Raw genomic sequence first — 23,870 nt, 5'->3', positions numbered from 1 at the left:
ACTGAATAAAACTGAACAACAGTAAAATTACAGGCTACAAGAATAAAATATGTAGAAGGATTTAATAGAATCGATACAGATTGATGGCATTTTAATGAGTGATATTACTGAGTGAAGCATATGATGCAAATTCCATCTTAAAAGAAGAGAATCTTGAGCTTTTGGGGTCCAAACGTCTGAGACCACGTGGAAAATCCGGGATGTTTTCTCATTTTAAGCCTGAAATTAACAACAGAAAAGTTTAGTATGTTGAAGAAAATAAATAAAGAAAGAAAAGTGAAGACGGGCGAAGAAAATGTGGAAGATTCTGCTCTATTATCAGGTCTCTGTTCAAATTTAAGCGAAATTTATGACACTGACCTTTTCATGGCCTTCATAGAGAATTAGAGGGTTTTTATGTCTCATCTCTTCATTAAAGCTCATGTTTGGACCACGTCTAGGTGGATTTGATCTGCTCATCAGGAGCTTTTGGACAAACTGAGTTCTTTACCATCTCGAGTTCTCACAGCCATTAAAGCACCAGCTGAACAAACTGGACCACATATTTAAAAATTCTCAACTGAGCCCACGATGCTTTGCGCTTGCTTAACCAGGCTGATTTAGTTCTTAAAACACTAAGTAAAGGTTTTCAGGGGCCTTTTCAAGTAGGAGATGTTGATGTTCAGGTTGTGTGAGAGCAGTTTGGGGAGGTACTGTGTTTGGGAGTGTTGGTTACCATCATCCAGGTTCAGGTCCTGATTCTGGCTGTGCTGCAGGTTTAAAGAGATATTTATTCCCTCCAGAATTAAGAGATTTACCCCCCACACTGTAATGTAATCTGTAATGAAAAACCTTGTATAATGCAAATAGAAGCACTTTCACTAGTTACTACACATTTTCACTGACTCCCCGTTTCTGTTCTAGTCCATGAGGTGGAGAACAGTGAGCGGTGTGACTCTTCCTCTAATGTTTATAACGGCATTGCTGGCCTGTAAGAAGTTTCCATTAGAGGCACCATGATTTTAATCTACCATGAACTACAGATACGGCTTCAAACTGAGGTACACGCCTGTAAAATGTGGAGCGAGTTCTCTCAAATCACCAGCTGTCAGGTTTATAGTTTATTTATGTTTGTTCTTCATGACCACACTTGTGTTTCCAGTGTGGTCATCTTCAGGTGTTCACAAGGTGATGCTTCATTCAGTGTTATTAATGGACAGCAGGTCTAGATCAGAGCTGCTTTATTCCTAAGAAGATAAATAAACCTTCTAATTTATCTCAAAATCTAATAATAACAATGAAAAATCAAAGATTTGGGACAGTGTGTGGTATAATTACAGCAGTGCATGTGAGGCCAGGCTATGTAGTGAAGTATTGACCCTGATGTGCTGATCTACTCCGCCAGCTTCCTGCACAACAGTGCCAGCATCTCACAGCACAGCACTCACTTTAACAGAGTCACCGCAGAGATGGACTGTCCAGTTATACTAATGCAGAACTAGTGTTGGAAATATCAGTGATTTAATCCTGAACAGTGACCAGTAGAAGAACGGGGAGTAGATAAATCATCCACTTCATCTTAAAGAACTAAAATCTGCGTCATCACTTATTTCTCTTTTCTCTAAGACTGTAGATGGACTGTGGTGTTATTACAGTGTAATAAGACGTGCATGTTTGGGACTCACTGTTATGTTCTCATAGTCTTCAGCGCTGGATGAGCCGTCATCAGGAGGCGGAGCATCGAGGCCTGAGCCCTGAGAACAGAGAGTTAGAGAACAGGTCAGATATGGGTCGTATTTCAGCTCAGGACACCAGGACCTGCTCTTCACTGATGGTCCACCTTAAACACTGCAGTAAATCAAAACACAGACAGACTGGCCAGACGTATGAGGACAGACCAATCCAGGAGGTGGAGGACAGTGAGCTGCGTGACTCCTGGAGACATTGTTGGCCTGCTGGACGTTTCTGGCCACATGATTTAAGGCACTGTGAGTTTCTGATATTGATGTAAAACGTGTAAATCACATATAAAACACAGAACCTGTTCTAAGCTGTTGGCTGATAAGCTCACAGTGTGTTTGTGTTCTGTCTGATGAATCTGCGTCCAGTGTAAACGTCCTGGATAGTCTGTGTTATGATCCTTCATCCAGCAGTGTTTTTATGCAGCAGTGCTGGATCAGAGTTTTGGTTCTTCACAGAATAGAAAGAAACTTTCTTTTTAATCCGTTCTTTGCGTCACTGTTGTCTGTTTATGAATATCTAGAATGAAACTGATTTAAATCTCAGTAAAACACTCAAGGTGGGCGATTAATCCTGATCTTGTCTATGGACGGGTGAAAGAATGAAGAGTAGATCAATTCTTCACTTCATCTTAAAGCAGTGAGATCTGCGTCAGTACTTGCTGTCTTCATTCTCTAAACTGCAGTTGGGTTGTTTTGTAGTTACATCTAAATATCTGGAACTCACCGTCATGTTCTCATAGTCTTCAGTGCTGGACGAGTGGTCATCAGGAGGCGGGGCTCTGCTTTCTGCAGATACAGATTATTAGAGAACAGCTCAGAAACAAATCATCATTCAGCTCACATCACAGTGATGTTCCACCTTAAGCACTGCAGTGAAGTCTTCACTTCTCTCCTCTCCAACTCCAGCAGCTACTCTACAGCACTGAGCTGATTCTGAGAGAAACCACGAACCACAACAAACACGGACTCACCAGCAGTCATGAGCAGAAAGACCAGAGGAGGAGCCCTTCTGGGTGATGACGTCACATTACTACCTGCAATGTGAAATGTACAAATTTAATTTCAGGCAGTTGCTGAAATATTTCATGTATTTATTTGTCAAACATGTACTGGATTATAATCAGGCTAGAAATGCTTTGACCAACATCTGTAAGCACTCAAAACACGATTTATCCAGTGGAAAAAATCTTTAATCTGTCTAATTAAAACAAACAAAAACTCTTCAGAACAGCGACAGTGACTTTGAGCTGAAACTGCAACATTAATAGTATTAACAGTACCTTAATTAATTAATTATTTAATTGATGTGCTCTGTAAAATGTAACAAGTTTACTTTTTTCTGAGTTTATCCATCTGTTACACTCAGTGGTATAAATCTAGTGACACGTTATTTACCGTATAATCCGTAGATCCTCAGGTGAAGCTAGTTAAGGTCCATGAATTTGAATGAGTTCTACAGGCTGTGGAGCGATTCTAATGAACTCTAATGCTGAAAAAACCCACGACTTCAAAAACAGCCCTTTCCTCTTCCTGCTCTCTGAAACCCAACAAATCCCCCAGACACGCCACTGACCATGTTAAGACACACAGCGTCTAAAGGCAGAGATGATGCAGCAGGGAAAGAACTGGATTTTGGTCATTTTTCAAGCGGGATGACTTGCTGATGCTGTGCACAGCTCGCTGGAAAGTACCAGGATGTTACTGCTATATGCACCGGCAATATGCCTGAATTTAAAATTTCTCTTACTGAAACAGCGGCTTCTCACGCAAACAGCGTACAGCCCCACCCACTTCCTTAAAACGGGAGCTCAAGACGAAGAGACGGAGAGCTCAGGCTTGAAGAGACAGCAGAGTGAATAAATAAAGTAACGGATGAAGTTTATTCCCATCAAAGCGTTAGACAGAGATAAAGTCCTGCTTCAGTAATGAAAACAGAAGTAATATCATGCCATCAGAAGCAGCACTGATCATTTAACATGTACTAAAAAAACAAACAATCCTGGAACAAAATCTATCAACACAGACTGGCACATCATCAGAGTCAGGGCCAGGAGAGCCTGGCCACTTCCTATCACGCTCATTATATCAAAATCGTGACGACACACCAGAGGGAGCCAGTGAGCAAGTCCTCATTGAAATGGGGTAACTAGAGAGATTCAGTTAAAAATGAAGAATTAATCCTGTTACTGAGACCTGATTGGTTAGAGTTACTGCTACTGAGAGCTGATTGGTTAGCGTTACTGCTACTGAGAGCTGATTGGTTAGCGTTACTGCTACTGAGACCTGATTGGTTAGCGTTACTGCTAATGAGAGCTGATTGGTTAGCGTTACTGCTACTGAGAGCTGATTGGTTAGAGTTACTGCTACTGAGGGCTGATTGGTTAGCGTTACTGCTACTGAGACCTGATTGGTTAGCGTTACTGCTACTGAGAGCTGATTGGTTAGAGTTACTGCTACTGAGAGCTGATTGGTTAGCGTTACTGCTACTGAAAGCTGATTGGTTAGCGTTACTGCTACTGAGAGCTGATTGGTAAGCGTTACTGCTAATGAGAGCTGATTGGTTAGCGTTACTGCTATTGAGAGCTGATTGGTTAGCGTTACTGCTACTGAGACCTGATTGGTTAGAGTTACTGCTACTGAGACCTGATTGGTTAGTGTTACTGCTACTGAGAGCTGATTGGTTAGAGTTACTGCTACTGAGAGCTGATTGGTTAGCGTTACTGCTACTAAGACCTGATTGGTTACCGTTACTGCTACTGAGAGCTGATTGGTCAGCGTTACTGCTACTGAGACCTGATTGGTTAGTGTTACTGCTACTGAGAGCTGATTGGTTAGAGTTACTGCTACTGAGAGCTGATTGGTTAGCGTTACTGCTACTAAGACCTGATTGGTTACCGTTACTGCTACTGAGACCTGATTGGTTAGAGTTACTGCTACTGAGACCTGATTGGTTAGTGTTACTGCTACTGAGAGCTGATTGGTTAGAGTTACTGCTACTGAGACCTGATTGGTTAGCGTTACTGCTACTGAGACCTGATTGGTTAGCGTTACTGCTACTGAGAGCTGATTGGTTAGCGTTACTGCTACTGAGGGCTGATTGGTTAGCGTTACTGCTACTGAGGGCTGATTGGTTAGCGTTACTGCTACTGAGAGCTGATTGGTTAGCGTTACTGCTACTGAGAGCTGATTGGTAAGCGTTACTGCTAATGAGAGCTGATTGGTTAGCGTTACTGCTATTGAGAGCTGATTGGTTAGCGTTACTGCTACTGAGACCTGATTGGTTAGCGTTACTGCTACTGAGACCTGATTGGTTAGTGTTACTGCTACTGAGAGCTGATTGGTTAGAGTTACTGCTACTGAGAGCTGATTGGTTAGCGTTACTGTTACTGAGACCTGATTGGTTAGCGTTACTGCTATTGAGAGCTGATTGGTTAGCGTTACTGCTACTGAGACCTGATTGGTTAGAGTTACTGCTACTGAGACCTGATTGGTTAGTGTTACTGCTACTGAGAGCTGATTGGTTAGAGTTACTGCTACTGAGAGCTGATTGGTTAGCGTTACTGCTACTGAGACCTGATTGGTTAGAGTTACTGCTACTGAGACCTGATTGGTTAGCGTTACTGCTACTGAGAGCTGATTGGTTAGCGTTACTGCTACTGAGAGCTGATTGGTTAGCGTTACTGCTACTGAGGGCTGATTGGTTAGCGTTACTGCTACTGAGAGCTGATTGGTTAGCGTTACTGCTACTGAGGGCTGATTGGTTAGCGTTACTGCTACTGAGAGCTGATTGTTTAGCGTTACTGCTACTGAGAGCTGATTGTTTAGCGTTACTGCTACTGAGAGCTGATTGGTTAGCGTTACTGCTACTGAGAGCTGATTGGTTAGCGTTACTGCTACTGAGAGCTGATTGGTTAGCGTTACTGCTACTGAGAGCTGAATGGTTAGCGTTACTGCTACTGAGAGCTGATTGGTTAGCGTTACTGCTACTGAGAGCTGATTGGTTAGCGTTACTGCTACTGAGAGCTGATAGGTTAGCGTTGCTGCTAATGAGAGCTGATTGGTTAGCGTTGCTCTTACTGATAGCTGATTGGTTAGCATTACTGCTACTGAGAGCTGATTGGTTAGCGTTACTGCTACTGAGAGCTGATTGGTTAGCGTTACTGCTACTGAGAGCTGATTGGTTAGCGTTACTGCTACTGAGAGCTGAGTGGTTAGCGTTACTGCTACTGAGAGCTGATTGGTTAGCGTTACTGCTACTGAGAGCTGATTGGTTAGCGTTACTGCTACTGAGAGCTGATTGGTTAGCGTTACTGCTACTGAGAGCTGAGTGGTTAGCGTTACTGCTACTGAGAGCTGATTGGTTAGCGTTACTGCTACTGAGAGCTGATTGGTTAGCGTTACTGCTACTGAGGGCTGATTGGTTAGCGTTACTGCTACTGAGGGCTGATTGGTTAGCGTTACTGCTACTGAGGGCTGATTGGTTAGCGTTACTGCTACTGAGAGCTGAGTGGTTAGCGTTACTGCTACTGAGAGCTGAGTGGTTAGCGTTACTGCTACTGAGAGCTGATTGGTTAGCGTTACTGCTACTGAGGGCTGATTGGTTAGCGTTACTGCTACTGAGAGCTGATTGGTTAGCGTTACTGCTACTGAGAGCTGATTGGTTAGCGTTACTGCTACTGAGGGCTGATTGGTTAGCGTTACTGCTACTGAGAGCTGATTGGTTAGCGTTACTGCTACTGAGAGCTGATTGGTTAGCGTTACTGCTACTGAGAGCTGATTGGTTAGCGTTACTGCTACTGAGAGCTGATTGGTTAGCATTACTGCTACTGAGAGCTGAATGGTTAGCGTTACTGCTACTGAGAGCTGATTGGTTAGCGTTACTGCTACTGAGAGCTGATTGGTTAGTGTTACTGCTACTGGGAGCTGATTGGTTAGTGTTACTGCTACTGAGAGCTGATTGGTTAGCGTTACTGCTACTGAGAGCTGATAGGTTAGCGTTGCTGCTAATGAGAGCTGATTGGTTAGCGTTGCTCTTACTGATAGCTGATTGGTTAGCATTACTGCTACTGAGAGCTGATTGGTTAGCGTTACTGCTACTGAGAGCTGATTGGTTAGCGTTACTGCTACTGAGAGCTGATTGGTTACCGTTACTGCTACTGAGAGCTGATTGGTTAGTGTTACTGCTACTGAGAGCTGGTTGGTTAGAGTTACTGCTACTGAGAGCTTATTGGTTACCGTTACTGCTACTGAGACCTGAGTGGTTAGCGTTACTGCTACTGAGAGCTGATTGGTTAGCGTTACTGCTACTGAGAGCTGATTGGTTAGCGTTACTGCTACTGAGAGCTGATTGGTTAGCGTTACTGCTACTGAGAGCTGAGTGGTTAGCGTTACTGCTACTGAGAGCTGATTGGTTAGCGTTACTGCTACTGAGAGCTGATTGGTTAGCGTTACTGCTACTGAGGGCTGATTGGTTAGCGTTACTGCTACTGAGAGCTGAGTGGTTAGCGTTACTGCTACTGAGAGCTGATTGGTTAGCGTTACTGCTACTGAGAGCTGATTGGTTAGCGTTACTGCTACTGAGAGCTGATTGGTTAGCGTTACTGCTACTGAGAGCTGAGTGGTTAGCGTTACTGCTACTGAGAGCTGATTGGTTAGCGTTACTGCTACTGAGAGCTGATTGGTTAGCGTTACTGCTACTGAGGGCTGATTGGTTAGCGTTACTGCTACTGAGGGCTGATTGGTTAGCGTTACTGCTACTGAGGGCTGATTGGTTAGCGTTACTGCTACTGAGAGCTGAGTGGTTAGCGTTACTGCTACTGAGAGATGAGTGGTTAGCGTTACTGCTACTGAGAGCTGATTGGTTAGCGTTACTGCTACTGAGGGCTGATTGGTTAGCGTTACTGCTACTGAGAGCTGATTGGTTAGCGTTACTGCTACTGAGAGCTGATTGGTTAGCGTTACTGCTACTGAGAGCTGATTGGTTAGCGTTACTGCTACTGAGAGCTGAATGGTTAGCGTTACTGCTACTGAGAGCTGATTGGTTAGTGTTACTGCTACTGAGAGCTGATTGGTTAGCGTTACTGCTACTGAGAGCTGATAGGTTAGCGTTGCTGCTAATGAGAGCTGATTGGTTAGCGTTGCTCTTACTGATAGCTGATTGGTTAGCATTACTGCTACTGAGAGCTGATTGGTTAGCGTTACTGCTACTGAGAGCTGATTGGTTAGCGTTACTGCTACTGAGAGCTGATTGGTTAGCGTTACTGCTACTGAGAGCTGAGTGGTTAGCGTTACTGCTACTGAGAGCTGATTGGTTAGCGTTACTGCTACTGAGAGCTGATTGGTTAGCGTTACTGCTACTGAGAGCTGATTGGTTAGCGTTACTGCTACTGAGAGCTGAGTGGTTAGCGTTACTGCTACTGAGAGCTGATTGGTTAGCGTTACTGCTACTGAGAGCTGATTGGTTAGCGTTACTGCTACTGAGGGCTGATTGGTTAGCGTTACTGCTACTGAGGGCTGATTGGTTAGCGTTACTGCTACTGAGGGCTGATTGGTTAGCGTTACTGCTACTGAGAGCTGAGTGGTTAGCGTTACTGCTACTGAGAGCTGAGTGGTTAGCGTTACTGCTACTGAGAGCTGATTGGTTAGCGTTACTGCTACTGAGGGCTGATTGGTTAGCGTTACTGCTACTGAGAGCTGATTGGTTAGCGTTACTGCTACTGAGAGCTGATTGGTTAGCGTTACTGCTACTGAGAGCTGATTGGTTAGCGTTACTGCTACTGAGGGCTGATTGGTTAGCGTTACTGCTACTGAGAGCTGATTGGTTAGCGTTACTGCTACTGAGAGCTGATTGGTTAGCGTTACTGCTACTGAGAGCTGAATGGTTAGCGTTACTGCTACTGAGAGCTGATTGGTTAGCGTTACTGCTACTGAGAGCTGATTGGTTAGTGTTACTGCTACTGGGAGCTGATTGGTTAGTGTTACTGCTACTGAGAGCTGATTGGTTAGCGTTACTGCTACTGAGAGCTGATAGGTTAGCGTTGCTGCTAATGAGAGCTGATTGGTTAGCATTGCTCTTACTGATAGCTGATTGGTTAGCATTACTGCTACTGAGAGCTGATTGGTTAGCGTTACTGCTACTGAGAGCTGATTGTTTAGCGTTACTGCTACTGAGAGCTGATTGGTTAGTGTTACTGCTACTGAGAGCTGGTTGGTTAGAGTTACTGCTACTGAGAGCTTATTGGTTACCGTTACTGCTACTGAGAGCTGAGTGGTTAGCGTTACTGCTACTGAGAGCTGATTGGTTAGCGTTACTGCTACTGAGAGCTGATTGGTTAGCGTTACTGCTACTGAGAGCTGATTGGTTAGCGTTACTGCTACTGAGAGCTGAGTGGTTAGCGTTACTGCTACTGAGAGCTGATTGGTTAGCGTTACTGCTACTGAGAGCTGATTGGTTAGCGTTACTGCTACTGAGGGCTGATTGGTTAGCGTTACTGCTACTGAGGGCTGATTGGTTAGCGTTACTGCTACTGAGAGCTGAGTGGTTAGCGTTACTGCTACTGAGAGATGAGTGGTTAGCGTTACTGCTACTGAGAGCTGATTGGTTAGCGTTACTGCTACTGAGGGCTGATTGGTTAGCGTTACTGCTACTGAGAGCTGATTGGTTAGCGTTACTGCTACTGACAGCTGATTGGTTAGCGTTACTGCTACTGAGAGCTGATTGGTTAGCGTTACTGCTACTGAGGGCTGATTGGTTAGCGTTACTGCTACTGAGAGCTGATTGGTTAGCGTTACTGCTACTGAGAGCTGATTGGTTAGCGTTACTGCTACTGAGAGCTGATTGGTTAGCGTTACTGCTACTGAGAGCTGATTGGTTAGCATTACTGCTACTGAGAGCTGAATGGTTAGCGTTACTGCTACTGAGAGCTGATTGGTTAGCGTTACTGCTACTGAGAGCTGATTGGTTAGTGTTACTGCTACTGGGAGCTGATTGGTTAGTGTTACTGCTACTGAGAGCTGATTGGTTAGCGTTACTGCTACTGAGAGCTGATAGGTTAGCGTTGCTGCTAATGAGAGCTGATTGGTTAGCATTGCTCTTACTGATAGCTGATTGGTTAGCATTACTGCTACTGAGAGCTGATTGGTTAGCGTTACTGCTACTGAGAGCTGATTGGTTAGCGTTACTGCTACTGAGAGCTGATTGGTTACCGTTACTGCTACTGAGAGCTGATTGGTTAGTGTTACTGCTACTGAGAGCTGATTGGTTAGAGTTACTGCTACTGAGAGCTTATTGGTTACCGTTACTGCTACTGAGAGCTGATTGGTTACCGTTACTGCTACTGAGAGCTGATTGGTAAGCGTTACTGCTAATGAGAGCTGATTGGTTAGCGTTACTGCTATTGAGAGCTGATTGGTTAGCGTTACTGCTACTGAGACCTGATTGGTTAGAGTTACTGCTACTGAGACCTGATTGGTTAGCGTTACTGCTACTGAGAGCTGATAGGTTAGCGTTGCTGCTAATGAGAGCTGATTGGTTAGCATTGCTCTTACTGATAGCTGATTGGTTAGCATTACTGCTACTGAGAGCTGATTGGTTAGCGTTACTGCTACTGAGAGCTGATTGGTTAGCGTTACTGCTACTGAGAGCTGATTGGTTACCATTACTGCTACTGAGAGCTGATTGGTTAGTGTTACTGCTACTGAGAGCTGATTGGTTAGAGTTACTGCTACTGAGAGCTTATTGGTTACCGTTACTGCTACTGAGAGCTGATTGGTTACCGTTACTGCTACTGAGAGCTGATTGGTAAGCGTTACTGCTAATGAGAGCTGATTGGTTAGCGTTACTGCTATTGAGAGCTGATTGGTTAGCGTTACTGCTACTGAGACCTGATTGGTTAGAGTTACTGCTACTGAGACCTGATTGGTTAGCGTTACTGCTACTAAGAGCTGATTGGTTAGCGTTACTGCTACTGAGAGCTGATTGGTTAGCGTTACTGCTACTGAGAGCTGATTGGTTAGCGTTACTGCTACTGAGAGCTGAGTGGTTAGCGTTACTGCTACTGAGAGCTGATTGGTTAGCGTTACTGCTACTGAGAGCTGATTGGTTAGCGTTACTGCTACTGAGAGCTGAGTGGTTAGCGTTACTGCTACTGAGAGCTGAGTGGTTAGCGTTACTGCTACTGAGAGCTGATTGGTTAGCGTTACTGCTACTGAGAGCTGATTGGTTAGCGTTACTGCTACTGAGGGCTGATTGGTTAGCGTTACTGCTACTGAGGGCTGATTGGTTAGCGTTACTGATACTGAGAGCTGATTGGTTAGCGTTACTGCTACTGAGAGCTGATTGGTTACCATTACTGCTACTGAGAGCTGATTGGTTAGTGTTACTGCTACTGAAAGCTGATTGGTTAGCGTTACTGCTACTGAGAGCTGATTGGTTAGCGTTACTGCAATTGAGAGCTGATTGGTTACCGTTACTGCTACTGAGAGCTGATTGGTTAGCGTTACTGCTACTGAGAGCTGATTGGTTAGCATTGCTGCTAATGAGAGCTGATTGGTTAGCATTGGTCTTACTGATAGCTGATTGGTTAGCGTTACTGCTACTGAGAGCTGATTGGTTAGCGTTACTGCTACTTAGAGCTGATTGGTTACCGTCACTGCTACTGAGGGCTGATTGGTTAGCGTTACTGCTACTGAGAGCTGATTGGTTAGCGTTACTGCTACTGAGAGCTGATTGGTTACCGTTACTGCTACTGAGAGCTGATTGGTTACCGTTACTGCTAATGAGAGCTGATTGGTTAGCGTTACTGCTAATGAGAGCTGATTGTTTAGCGTTACTGCTAATGAGAGCTGATTGGTTAGCATTGCTCCTACTGATAGCTGATTGGTTAGCATTGCTCCTACTGATAGCTGATTGGTTAGCATTACTGCTACTGAGAACTGATTGGTTAGCATTACTGCTACTGAGAGCTGATTGGTTAGCATTACTGCTACTGAGACCTGATTGTTTAGCATCACTGCTACTGAGAGCTGATTGGTTATCGTAACTGCTATTGAGAGCTGATTGGTTATCGTAACTGCTATTGAGAGCTGATTGGTTAGCATTACTGCTACTGAGAGCTGATTGGTTAGCATTATGCTACTGAGAGCTGATTGGTTAGCATTACTGCTACTGAGAGATGATTGGTTACCGTTACTGCTACTGAGAGCTGATTGGTTGGGATTACTGCTACTGAGAGCTGATTGGTTAGCGTCACTGCTACTGAGAGCTGATTGGTCAGTGTTACTGCTACTGAGACCTGATTGGTCAGAGTTACTGCTACTGAGCGCTGATTGGTTAGAGTTACTGCTACTGAGAGCTGATTGGTTAGCGTTACTGCTAATGAGAGCTGATTGGTTAGCATTGCTCTTACTGATAGCTGATTGGTTAGCATTACTGCTACTGAGAGCTGATTGGTTAGCGTTACTGCTACTGAGAGCTGATTGGTTAGCGTTACTGCTACTGAGAGCTGATTGGTTAGCGTTACTGCTACTGAGAGCTGATTGGTTAGCGTTACTGCTACTGAGAGCTGATTGGTTACCGTTACTGCTACTGAGAGCTGATTGGTTAGTGTTACTGCTACTGAGAGCTGATTGGTTAGAGTTACTGCTACTGAGAGCTTATTGGTTACCGTTACTGCTACTGAGAGCTGATTGGTTACCGTTACTGCTACTGAGAGCTGATTGGTTACTGTTACTGCTACTGAGAGCTGATTGGTAAGCGTTACTGCTAATGAGAGCTGATTGGTTAGCGTTACTGCTATTGAGAGCAGATTGGATAGCGTTACTGCTACTGAGAGCTGATTGGTTAGCGTTACTGCTAATGAGAGCTGATTGGTTAGCGTTACTGCTAATGAGAGCTGATTGGTTAGCGTTACTGCTAATGAGAGCTGATTGGTTAGCATTGCTGCTAATGAGAGCTGATTGGTTAGAGTTACTGCTACTGAGACCTGATTGGTTAGCATTACTGCTACTGAGACCTGATTGGTTAGCATTACTGCTACTGAGAGCTGATTGGTTAGCATTACTGCTACTGAGAGCTGATTGGTTAGCATCACTGCTACTGAGAGCTGATTGGTTATCATAACTGCTATTGAGAGCTGATTGGTTAGCATTACTGCTACTGAGAGCTGAATGGTTAGCATTATGCTACTGAGAGCTGATTGGTTAGCATTACTGCTACTGAGAGCTGATTGGTTATCATAATTGGTATTGAGAGCTGATTGGTTAGCATTACTGCTACTGAGAGCTGATTGGTCAGTGTTACTGCTACTGAGACCTGATTGGTCAGAGTTACTGCTACTGAGCGCTGATTGGTTAGAGTTACTGCTACTGAGAGCTGATTGGTTAGCGTTACTGCTAATGAGAGCTGATTGGTTAGCATTGCTCTTACTGATAGCTGATTGGTTAGCATTACTGCTACTGAGAGCTGATTGGTTAGCGTTACTGCTACTGAGAGCTGATTGGTTAGCGTTACTGCTACTGAGAGCTGATTGGTTACCGTTACTGCTACTGAGAGCTGATTGGTTAGTGTTACTGCTACTGAGAGCTGATTGGTTAGAGTTACTGCTACTGAGAGCTTATTGGTTACCGTTACTGCTACTGAGAGCTGATTGGTTACCGTTACTGCTACTGAGAGCTGATTGGTTACCGTTACTGCTACTGAGAGCTGATTGGTTACTGTTACTGCTACTGAGAGCTGATTGGTAAGCGTTACTGCTAATGAGAGCTGATTGGTTAGCGTTACTGCTATTGAGAGCAGATTGGATAGCGTTACTGCTACTGAGAGCTGATTGGTTAGCGTTACTGCTAATGAGAGCTGATTGGTTAGCGTTACTGCTAATGAGAGCTGATTGGTTAGCGTTACTGCTAATGAGAGCTGATTGGTTAGCGTTACTGCTACTGAGAGCTGATTGGTTAGCGTTGCTGCTAATGAGAGCTGATTGGTTAGAGTTACTGCTACTGAGACCTGATTGGTTAGCATTACTGCTACTGAGAACTGATTGGTTAGCATTACTGCTACTGAGAGCTGATTGGTTAGCATTACTGCTACTGAGAGCTGATTGGTTAGCATCACTGCTACTGAGAGCTGATTGGTTATCATAACTGCTATTGAGAGCTGATTGGTTAGCATTACTGCTACTGAGAGCTGAATGGTTAGCATTATGCTACTGAGAGCTGATTGGTTAGCATTACTGCTACTGAGAGCTGATTGGTTATCATAATTGGTATTGAGAGCTGATTGGTTAGCATTACTGCTACTGAGAGCTGATTGGTCAGTGTTACTGCTACTGAGAGCTGATTGGTTACCATTACTGCTACTGAGAGCTGATTGGTTAGCGTCACTGCTACTGAGAGCTGATTGGTCAGCGTTACTGCTACTGAGAGCTGATTGGTCAGAGTTACTGCTACTGAGCGCTGATTGGTCAGAGTTACTGCTACTGAGAGCTGATTGGTCAGAGTTACTGCTACTGAGAGCTGATTGGTTACCATTACTGCTACTGAGAGCTGATTGGTTACCATTACTGCTACTGAGAGCTGATTGGTTACCATTACTGCTACTGAGAGCTGATTGGTTAGCATCACTGCTACTGAGAGCTGATTGGTTATCATAACTGCTATTGAGAGCTGATGGGTTAGCATTACTGCTACTGAGAGCTGATTGGTTAGCATCATGCTACTGAGAGCTGATTGGTTACTGTTACTGCTACTGAGAGCTGATTGGTTAGCATTGCTGCTAATGAGAGCTGATTGGTTAGCATTGCTCCTACTGATAGCTGATTGGTTAGCATTACTGCTACTGAAAACTGATTGGTTAGCATTACTGCTACTGAGAGCTGATTGGTTAGCATTACTGCTACTGAGAGCTGATTGGTTAGCATCACTGCTACTGATAGCTGATTGGTTATCATAACTGCTATTGAGAGCTGATTGGTTAGCATTACTGCTACTGAGAGCTGAATGGTTAGCATTATGCTACTGAGAGCTGATTGGTTAGCATTACTGCTACTGAGAGCTGATTGGGTAGCATTACTGCTACTGAGAGCTGATTGGTTACCATTACTGCTACTGAGAGCTGATTGGTTACCATTACTGCTACTGAGAGCTGATTGGTTAGCGTCACTGCTACTGAGAGCTGATTGGTCAGTGTTACTGCTACTGAGAGCTGATTGGTCAGAGTTACTGCTACTGAGTGCTGATTGGTCAGAGTTACTGCTACTGAGAGCTGATTGGTTACCATTACTGCTACTGAGAGCTGATTGGTTAGCATCACTGCTACTGAGAGCTGATTGGTTATCATAACTGCTATTGAGAGCTGATTGGTTAGCATTATGCTACTGAGAGCTGATTGGTTAGCGTTACTCCTACTGAGGGCTGATTGGTTAGCGTTACTGCTACTGAGAGCTGATTGGTTAGCATTATGCTACTGAGAGCTGATTGGTTAGCATTACTGCTACTGAGAGCTGATTGGGTAGCATTACTGCTACTTAGAGGTGATTGGTTACCGTTACTGCTACTGAGAGCTGATTGGTTACCGTTACTGCTACTGAGGGGTGATTGGTTAGTGATACTGCTACTGACAGCTGATTGGTTAGCGTCACTGCTACTGAGAGCTGATTGGTCAGTGTTAGTGCTACTGAGAGCTGATTGGTCAGAGTTTCTGCTACTGAGAGCTGATTGGTTAGCGTCACTGCTAAAGAGAGCTGATTGGTTAGCGTTACTGCTAATGAGAGCTGATTGGTTAGCGTTACTGCTAATGAGAGCTGATTGGTTAGCGTTACTGCTACTGAGATCTGATTGGTTAGCGTTACTGCTACTGAGATCTGATTGGTTAGCGTTACTGCTACTGAGAGCTGATTGGTTAGCGTTACTGCTACTGAGGGCTGATTGGTTAGCGTTACTGCTACTGAGGGCTTATTGGTTAGCGTTACTGCTACTGAGAGCTGATTGGTTAGTGTTACTGCTACTGAGAGCTGATTGGTTAGCGTTACTACTACTGAGAGCTGATTGGTTAGCGTTACTGCTACTGAGAGCTGATTGGTTAGCGTTACTGCTACTGAGAGCTGATTGGTTAGCGTTACTGCTACTGAGAGCTGATTGTTTAGCGTTACTCCTACTGAGGGCTGATTGGTTAGCGTTACTGTTACTGAGAGGTGATTTGTTAGTGTTACTGCTAATGAGAGCTGATTGGTTAGCGTTACTGCTACTAAGTGCTGATTGGTTAGCGTTACTGCTACTGAGATCTGATTGGTTAGCGTTACTGCTACTGAGATCTGATTGGTTAGCGTTACTGCTACTGAGAGCTGATTGGTTAGCGTTACTGCTACTGAGAGCTGATTGGTTAGCGTTACTGCTACTGAGAGCTGATTGGTTAGCGTTACTGCTACTGAGGGCTGATTGGTTAGCGTTACTGCTACTGAGAGCTGATTGGTTAGCGTTACTGCTACTGAGAGCTGATTGGTTAGCGTTACTGCTACTGAGGGCTGATTGGTTAGCGTTACTGCTACTTAGAGCTGATTGGTTTGCGTTACTGCTACTTAGAGCTGATTGGTTAGCATTGGTCTTACTGATAGCTGATTGGTTAGCATTACTGCTACTGAGAGCTGATTGGTTAGCGTTACTGCTACTTAGAGCTGATTGGTTACCGTCACTGCTACTGAGGGCTGATTGGTTAGCATTACTGCTACTGAGAGCTGATTGGTTAGCGTTACTGCTACTGAGAGCTGATTGGTTAGCGTTACTGCTACTGAGAGCTGATTGGTTAGCGTTACTGCTACTGAGAGCTGATTGGTTACCGTTACTGCTACTGAGAGCTGTTTGGTTACTGTTACTGTTACTGAGAGCTGATTGGTTAGCGTTACTGCTAATGAGAGCAGATTGGTTAGCGTTACTGCTACTGAGAGCAGATTGGTTAGCGTTACTGCTAATGAGAGCTGATTGGTTAGCGTTACTGCTAATGAGAGCTGATTGTTTAGCGTTACTGCTAATGAGAGCTGATTGGTTAGCATTGCTCCTACTGATAGCTGATTGGTTAGCATTGCTCCTACTGATAGCTGATTGGTTAGCATTACTGCTACTGAGAACTGATTGGTTAGCATTACTGCTACTGAGAGCTGATTGGTTAGCATTACTGCTACTGAGAGCTGATTGGTTAGCATCACTGCTACTGAGAGCTGATTGGTTATCGTAACTGCTATTGAGAGCTGATTGGTTAGCATTACTGCTACTGAGAGCTGATTGGTTAGCATTATGCTACTGAGAGCTGATTGGTTACCGTTACTGCTACTGAGAGCTGATTGGTTGGGATTACTGCTACTGAGAGCTGATTGGTTAGCGTCACTGCTACTGAGAGCTGATTGGTCAGTGTTACTGCTACTGAGACCTGATTGGTCAGAGTTACTGCTACTGAGCGCTGATTGGTTAGAGTTACTGCTACTGAGAGCTGATTGGTTAGCGTTACTGCTAATGAGAGCTGATTGGTTAGCATTGCTCTTACTGATAGCTGATTGGTTAGCATTACTGCTACTGAGAGCTGATTGGTTAGCGTTACTGCTACTGAGAGCTGATTGGTTAGCGTTACTGCTAATGAGAGCTGATTGGTTAGCATTGCTCCTACTGATAGCTGATTGGTTAGCATTGCTCCTACTGATAGCTGATTGGTTAGCATTACTGCTACTGAGAACTGATTGGTTAGCATTACTGCTACTGAGAGCTGATTGGTTAGCATTACTGCTACTGAGAGCTGATTGGTTAGCATCACTGCTACTGAGAGCTGATTGGTTATCGTAACTGCTATTGAGAGCTGATTGGTTAGCATTACTGCTACTGAGAGCTGATTGGTTAGCATTATGCTACTGAGAGCTGATTGGTTAGCATTACTGCTACTGAGAGATGATTGGTTACCGTTACTGCTACTGAGAGCTGATTGGTTGGGATTACTGCTACTGAGAGCTGATTGGTTAGCGTCACTGCTACTGAGAGCTGATTGGTCAGTGTTACTGCTACTGAGACCTGATTGGTCAGAGTTACTGCTACTGAGCGCTGATTGGTTAGAGTTACTGCTACTGAGAGCTGATTGGTTAGCGTTACTGCTAATGAGAGCTGATTGGTTAGCATTGCTCTTACTGATAGCTGATTGGTTAGCATTACTGCTACTGAGAGCTGATTGGTTAGCGTTACTGCTACTGAGAGCTGATTGGTTAGCGTTACTGCTACTGAGAGCTGATTGGTTACCATTACTGCTACTGAGAGCTGATTGGTTAGTGTTACTGCTACTGAGAGCTGATTGGTTAGAGTTACTGCTACTGAGAGCTTATTGGTTACCGTTACTGCTACTGAGAGCTGATTGGTTACCGTTACTGCTACTGAGAGCTGATTGGTTACCGTTACTGCTACTGAGAGCTGATTGGTTAGCGTTACTGCTACTGAGAGCTGATTGGGTAGCATTACTGCTACTGAGAGCTGATTGGTTACCATTACTGCTACTGAGAGCTGATTGGTTACCATTACTGCTACTGAGAGCTGATTGGTTAGCATCACTGCTACTGAGAGCTGATTGGTTACCATTACTGCTACTGAGAGCTGATTGGTTACCATTACTGCTACTGAGAGCTGATTGGTTAGCGTCACTGCTACTGAGAGCTGATTGGTCAGTGTTACTGCTACTGAGAGCTGATTGGTCAGAGTTACTGCTACTGAGCGCTGATTGGTCAGAGTTACTGCTACTGAGTGCTGATTGGTCAGAGTTACTGCTACTGAGAGCTGATTGGTTAGCGTTACTGCTACTGAGAGCTGATTGGTTAGCATTATGCTACTGAGAGCTGATTGGTTAGCATTACTGCTACTGAGAGCTGATTGGGTAGCATTACTGCTACTTAGAGGTGATTGGTTACCGTTACTGCTACTGAGAGCTGATTGGTTACCGTTACTGCTACTGAGGGCTGATTGGTTAGTGATACTGCTACTGACAGCTGATTGGTTAGCGTCACTGCTACTGAGAGCTGATTGGTCAGTGTTACTGCTACTGAGAGCTGATTGGTCAGAGTTTCTGCTACTGAGAGCTGATTAGTTAGCGTCACTGCTAAAGAGAGCTGATTGGTTAGCGTTACTGCTAATGAGAGCTGATTGGTTAGCATTACTGCTAATGAGAGCTGATTGGTTAGCGTTACTGCTACTGAGATCTGATTGGTTAGCGTTACTGCTACTGAGATCTGATTGGTTAGCGTTACTGCTACTGAGGGCTGATTGGTTAGCGTTACTGCTACTGAGGGCTGATTGGTTAGCGTTACTGCTACTGAGGGCTTATTGGTTAGCGTTACTGCTACTGAGAGCTGATTGGTTATCGTTACTGCTACTGAGAGCTGATTGGTTAGCGTTACTGCTACTGAGAGCTGATTGGTTAGCATTACTGCTACTGAGAGCTGATTGGTTAGCGTTACTGCTACTGAGAGCTGATTGGTTAGCGTTACTGCTACTGAGAGCTGATTGTTTAGCGTTACTCCTACTGAGGGCTGATTGGTTAGCGTTACTGTTACTGAGAGCTGATTTGTTAGTGTTACTGCTAATGAGAGCTGATTGGTTAGCGTTACTGCTACTAAGTGCTGATTGGTTAGCGTTACTGCTACTGAGATCTGATTGGTTAGCGTTACTGCTACTGAGAGCTGATTGGTTAGCGTTACTGCTACTGAGGGCTTATTGGTTAGCGTTACTGCTACTGAGAGCTGATTGGTTAGCGTTACTGCTACTGAGGGCTGATTGGTTAGCGTTACTGCTACTGAGAGCTGATTGGTCAGAGTTACTGCTACTGAGCGCTGATTGGTCAGAGTTACTGCTACTGAGCGCTGATTGGTCAGAGTTACTGCTACTGAGAGCTGATTGGTTACCATTACTGCTACTGAGAGCTGATTGGTTATCATAACTGCTATTGAGAGCTGATGGGTTATCATTACTGCTACTGAGACCTGATTGGTTAGCGTTACTGCTACTGAGAGCTGATTGGTTAGCGTTACTGCTACTGAGAGCTGATTGGTTAGCATTATGCTACTGAGAGCTGATTGGTTACTGTTACTGCTACTGAGAGCTGATTGGTAAGCGTTACTGCTAATGAGAGCTGATTGGTTAGCGTTACTGCTATTGAGAGCAGATTGGATAGCGTTACTGCTACTGAGAGCTGATTGGTTAGCGTTACTGCTAATGAGAGCTGATTGGTTAGCGTTACTGCTAATGAGAGCTGATTGGTTAGCGTTACTGCTAATGAGAGCTGATTGGTTAGCGTTACTGCTACTGAGAGCTGATTGGTTAGCATTGCTGCTAATGAGAGCTGATTGGTTAGCATTGCTCCTACTGATAGCTGATTGGTTAGCATTACTGCTACTGAAAACTGATTGGTTAGCATTACTGCTACTGAGAGCTGATTGGTTAGCATTACTGCTACTGAGAGCTGATTGGTTAGCATCACTGCTACTGAGAGCTGATTGGTTATCATAACTGCTATTGAGAGCTGATTGGTTAGCATTACTGCTACTGAGAGCTGAATGGTTAGCATTATGCTACTGAGAGCTGATTGGTTAGCATTATGCTACTGAGAGCTGATTGGTTAGCATTACTGCTACTGAGAGCTGATTGGGTAGCATTACTGCTACTGAGAGCTGATTGGTTACCATTACTGCTACTGAGAGCTGATTGGTTAGCGTTACTCCTACTGAGGGCTGATTGGTTAGTGTTACTGCTGCTGAGTGCTGTGTAGTTGGCATTACTCCTACTGAGCGCCAAATGATTGCCAAGCTGATCAGCTGAACACACACAAGACTCTTTTAGAAAGTCCTGTAACAGTTGAGAAGCATCTAAATGTGTAAGTGTTGAACTGAAATGTTATATGAAGTTTAAAAATGTACATTTTTCTGTATACGAATGTTTGACCACTCAAAACAAAGATTTTGCACAAACGGAACCCATTTATTCTGGACTCCCTCTAAAGCCAGTAGCCCTGGACAAACCTGGAAGGTGTCTCTGAGTAGAAGATCTCTTTTGGGGGTGCTGGAGCCTATCCCAGTGGTCACTGGGTGGAAGGCAGGATACAGCCTGGACAGGTGGCCAGTCCATCGCAGGGCAGACAGACAGATAACATTCACACGTAGGGGCAACTTAGCACGTCCAATTGGCCTGACTGCATGTCTTTAGACTATGGGAGGAAACCGGAGAACCCGGAAGAAACCCATGCAGACACGGGGAGAACATGCAACTCCACACAAAGGACCCTGGTCACCAGGCCAGGGAATTGATCCCAGGCCCTTCTTGCTGTGAGGAGACAGCGCTACCCACCGCACCACCATGCCGCCAGGTTCTGAATACATATTTCTAACAATTCTAAAGCTATTGATATGATTATAATAGAGAATGAACACTTTAACATGAAGAAATGATCTTACCGTCCTTTAATGAGGCTCATCATCAGCGTCTTCATGACAAATGGTGAGAACACAGGCAGCACGGACGTATTTTAATCTACATGTGGTCACCACTTAAAAGTTCTCATGCTCAATAAAAATACCCCACCCCATTAATATGCCACTTCCTCCTACAGGAGACACACGACCTTCTTAACTGCAGCTTCACTTAAAACACCAACAAACTTATATACTAGTAAAACTTGACTTTTGCACACGTTTGTACTTTTCCTATCCTTAATACTGTCAAGGAACCAGGTTGGACTCCTAATTAACAGCTTAAATTATGCCCAGCATAGCATGTCATTATATGTACTATGTCACCTTTGTAAATAAGTAACTATAGGCAAAGATATGAGCCTCTAATTATAATGACCTCAGTTCTAAAAGTAGAACGCAGAGAATATGATCTACTGCTGCTGGGGTTCATCTCATACTTTCAGAGAATATGACATCATCTACACACAAACGTGGTTACAACCACATATGAATGTGCACTCTCTTGTATGCATCCATATACAAGCCGGTCCTGGGTGGGCTTTCCATTCGCCCCCACCTCAGAGTGTGTATGGATGTGGATGATTGTGTGTCTATGTCCTTATCTCTTTCTGTATGGGCGGGTGACCGTGTAAATCTAGGGGGGTGGGGGGTGTATATATGGGTGTGTGTGTGTACGTATTGGGCTGATATGTGTATGTATATATGTGTGTGTATGTATGTATGTAGGAGTGTGTATAGGTGTGGGGGTATGTGTGCGTAGGTGTATATATAGGGGTGGATGAATATATGGGAGTGAAGGTATGTAGGTGTATATATAGGGGTGGATGAATATATGGGAGTGAAGGTATGTGGGTGTATATATAGGGGTGGATGAATATATGGGAGTGAAGGTATGTAGGTGTATATATAGGGGTGGATGAATATATGGGGGTGAAGGTATGTAGGTGTATATATAGGGGTGGATGAATATATGGGGGTGAAGGTATGTAGGTGTATATATAGGGGTGGATGAATATATGGGAGTGAAGGTATGTAGGTGTATATATAGGGGTGGATGAATATATGGGGGTGAAGGTATGTAGGTGTATATATAGGGGTGGATGAATATATGGGAGTGAAGGTATGTGGGTGTATATATAGGGGTGGATGAATATATGGGAGTGAAGGTATGTAGGTGTATATATAGGGGTGGATGAATATATGGGGGTGAAGGTATGTAGGTGTATATATAGGGGTGGATGAATATATGGGGGTGAAGGTATGTGGGTGTATATATAGGGGTGGATGAATATATGGGAGTGAAGGTATGTGGGTGTATATATAGGGGTGGATGAATATATGGGAGTGAAGGTATGTAGGTGTATATATATAGGGGTGGATGAATATATGGGAGTGAAGGTATGTAGGTGTATATATAGGGGTGGATGAATATATGGGGGTGAAGGTATGTGGGTGTATATATAGGGGTGGATGAATATATGGGAGTGAAGGTATGTAGGTGTATATATAGGGGTGGATGAATATATGGGAGTGAAGGTATGTAGGTGTATATATAGGGGTGGATGAATATATGGGAGTGAAGGTATGTAGGTGTATATATAGGGGTGGATGAATATATGGGAGTGAAGGTATGTAGGTGTATATATAGGGGTGGATGAATATATGGGAGTGAAGGTATGTAGGTGTATATATAGGGGTGGATGAATATATGGGAGTGAAGGTATGTAGGTGTATATATAGGGGTGGATGAATATATGGGAGTGAAGGTATGTGGGTGTATATATAGGGGTGGATGAATATATGGGGGTGAAGGTATGTAGGTGTATATATGGGCGAGGATGTATATATGAGGTTGAGTGTATGTGAGGACAGCTGGTTCTGGGTCGGGGGATTGTTGTCCCCGGTCCTCTCCCGGCTGCTCCCCTGTGGTTGATACTTCCCCCCCGGATGGGGGGCGCCTTGGGGTTTCAGGGCCTGGCCTGGTGCTCCGGCGTGACGGTTGGCCCGCTCCCCTGGGTGGTTGGGCTCCGGGGCGGCTCAGGGCCCCTCGGCGGGGATGGGGCCCTGCTGGGTGGTGGGTGGCTCTCGGGCGTATGAGGTGCTGGGTCTTTGCTGCTGGCTCGTGATAAGGGGGGGCATCCTGGGGGCGGCTCTGGTTCCTCTGGTTCCCCTGGACCTGCGCTCTGTGGCTGGGGGGGTGCTGTCCGGAGTCCCCCTCTCCCTTCCGCTGGGGTGGGCATGCAGGGGTCACTGGGAGATGCGGCCCAGGGTCCCCACTGCTCCCACCCGGGGGCGCGCTGGCTTGTTCCTCGGCTTCTATCCGGGCGGCCCGCTGGCTTATTCCTCGGGTTCTATCCGGGCGGCCCGCTGGCTTGTTCCTCGGCTTCTATCCGGGCGGCCCGCTGGCTTGTTCCTCGGCTGCTGGCCATGCGGCCCGCTGGCTTCTTCCTCGGGTTCTATCCGGGCGGCCCGCTGGCTTGTTCCTCGGCTTCTGGCCGGGCGGCCCGCTGGCTTGTTCCTCGGCTTCTATCCGGGCGGCCCGCTGGCTTCTTCCTCGGGTTCTATCCGGGCGGCCCGCTGGCTTGTTCCAAGGCTGCTGGCCTTCCGGCCCGCTGGCTTGTTCCTCGGCTGCTGGCCGTGCGGCCCGCTGGCTTGTTCCTCGGCATCTGTC

The sequence above is a fragment of the Pygocentrus nattereri genome, chromosome 12, assembly GCF_015220715.1.
Source record: "Pygocentrus nattereri isolate fPygNat1 chromosome 12, fPygNat1.pri, whole genome shotgun sequence".
Lineage (NCBI taxonomy): Eukaryota > Metazoa > Chordata > Actinopteri > Characiformes > Serrasalmidae > Pygocentrus > Pygocentrus nattereri.
The sequence above is the reverse complement of the archived record's forward strand: the minus strand, read 5'-3'. Positions refer to the sequence as shown.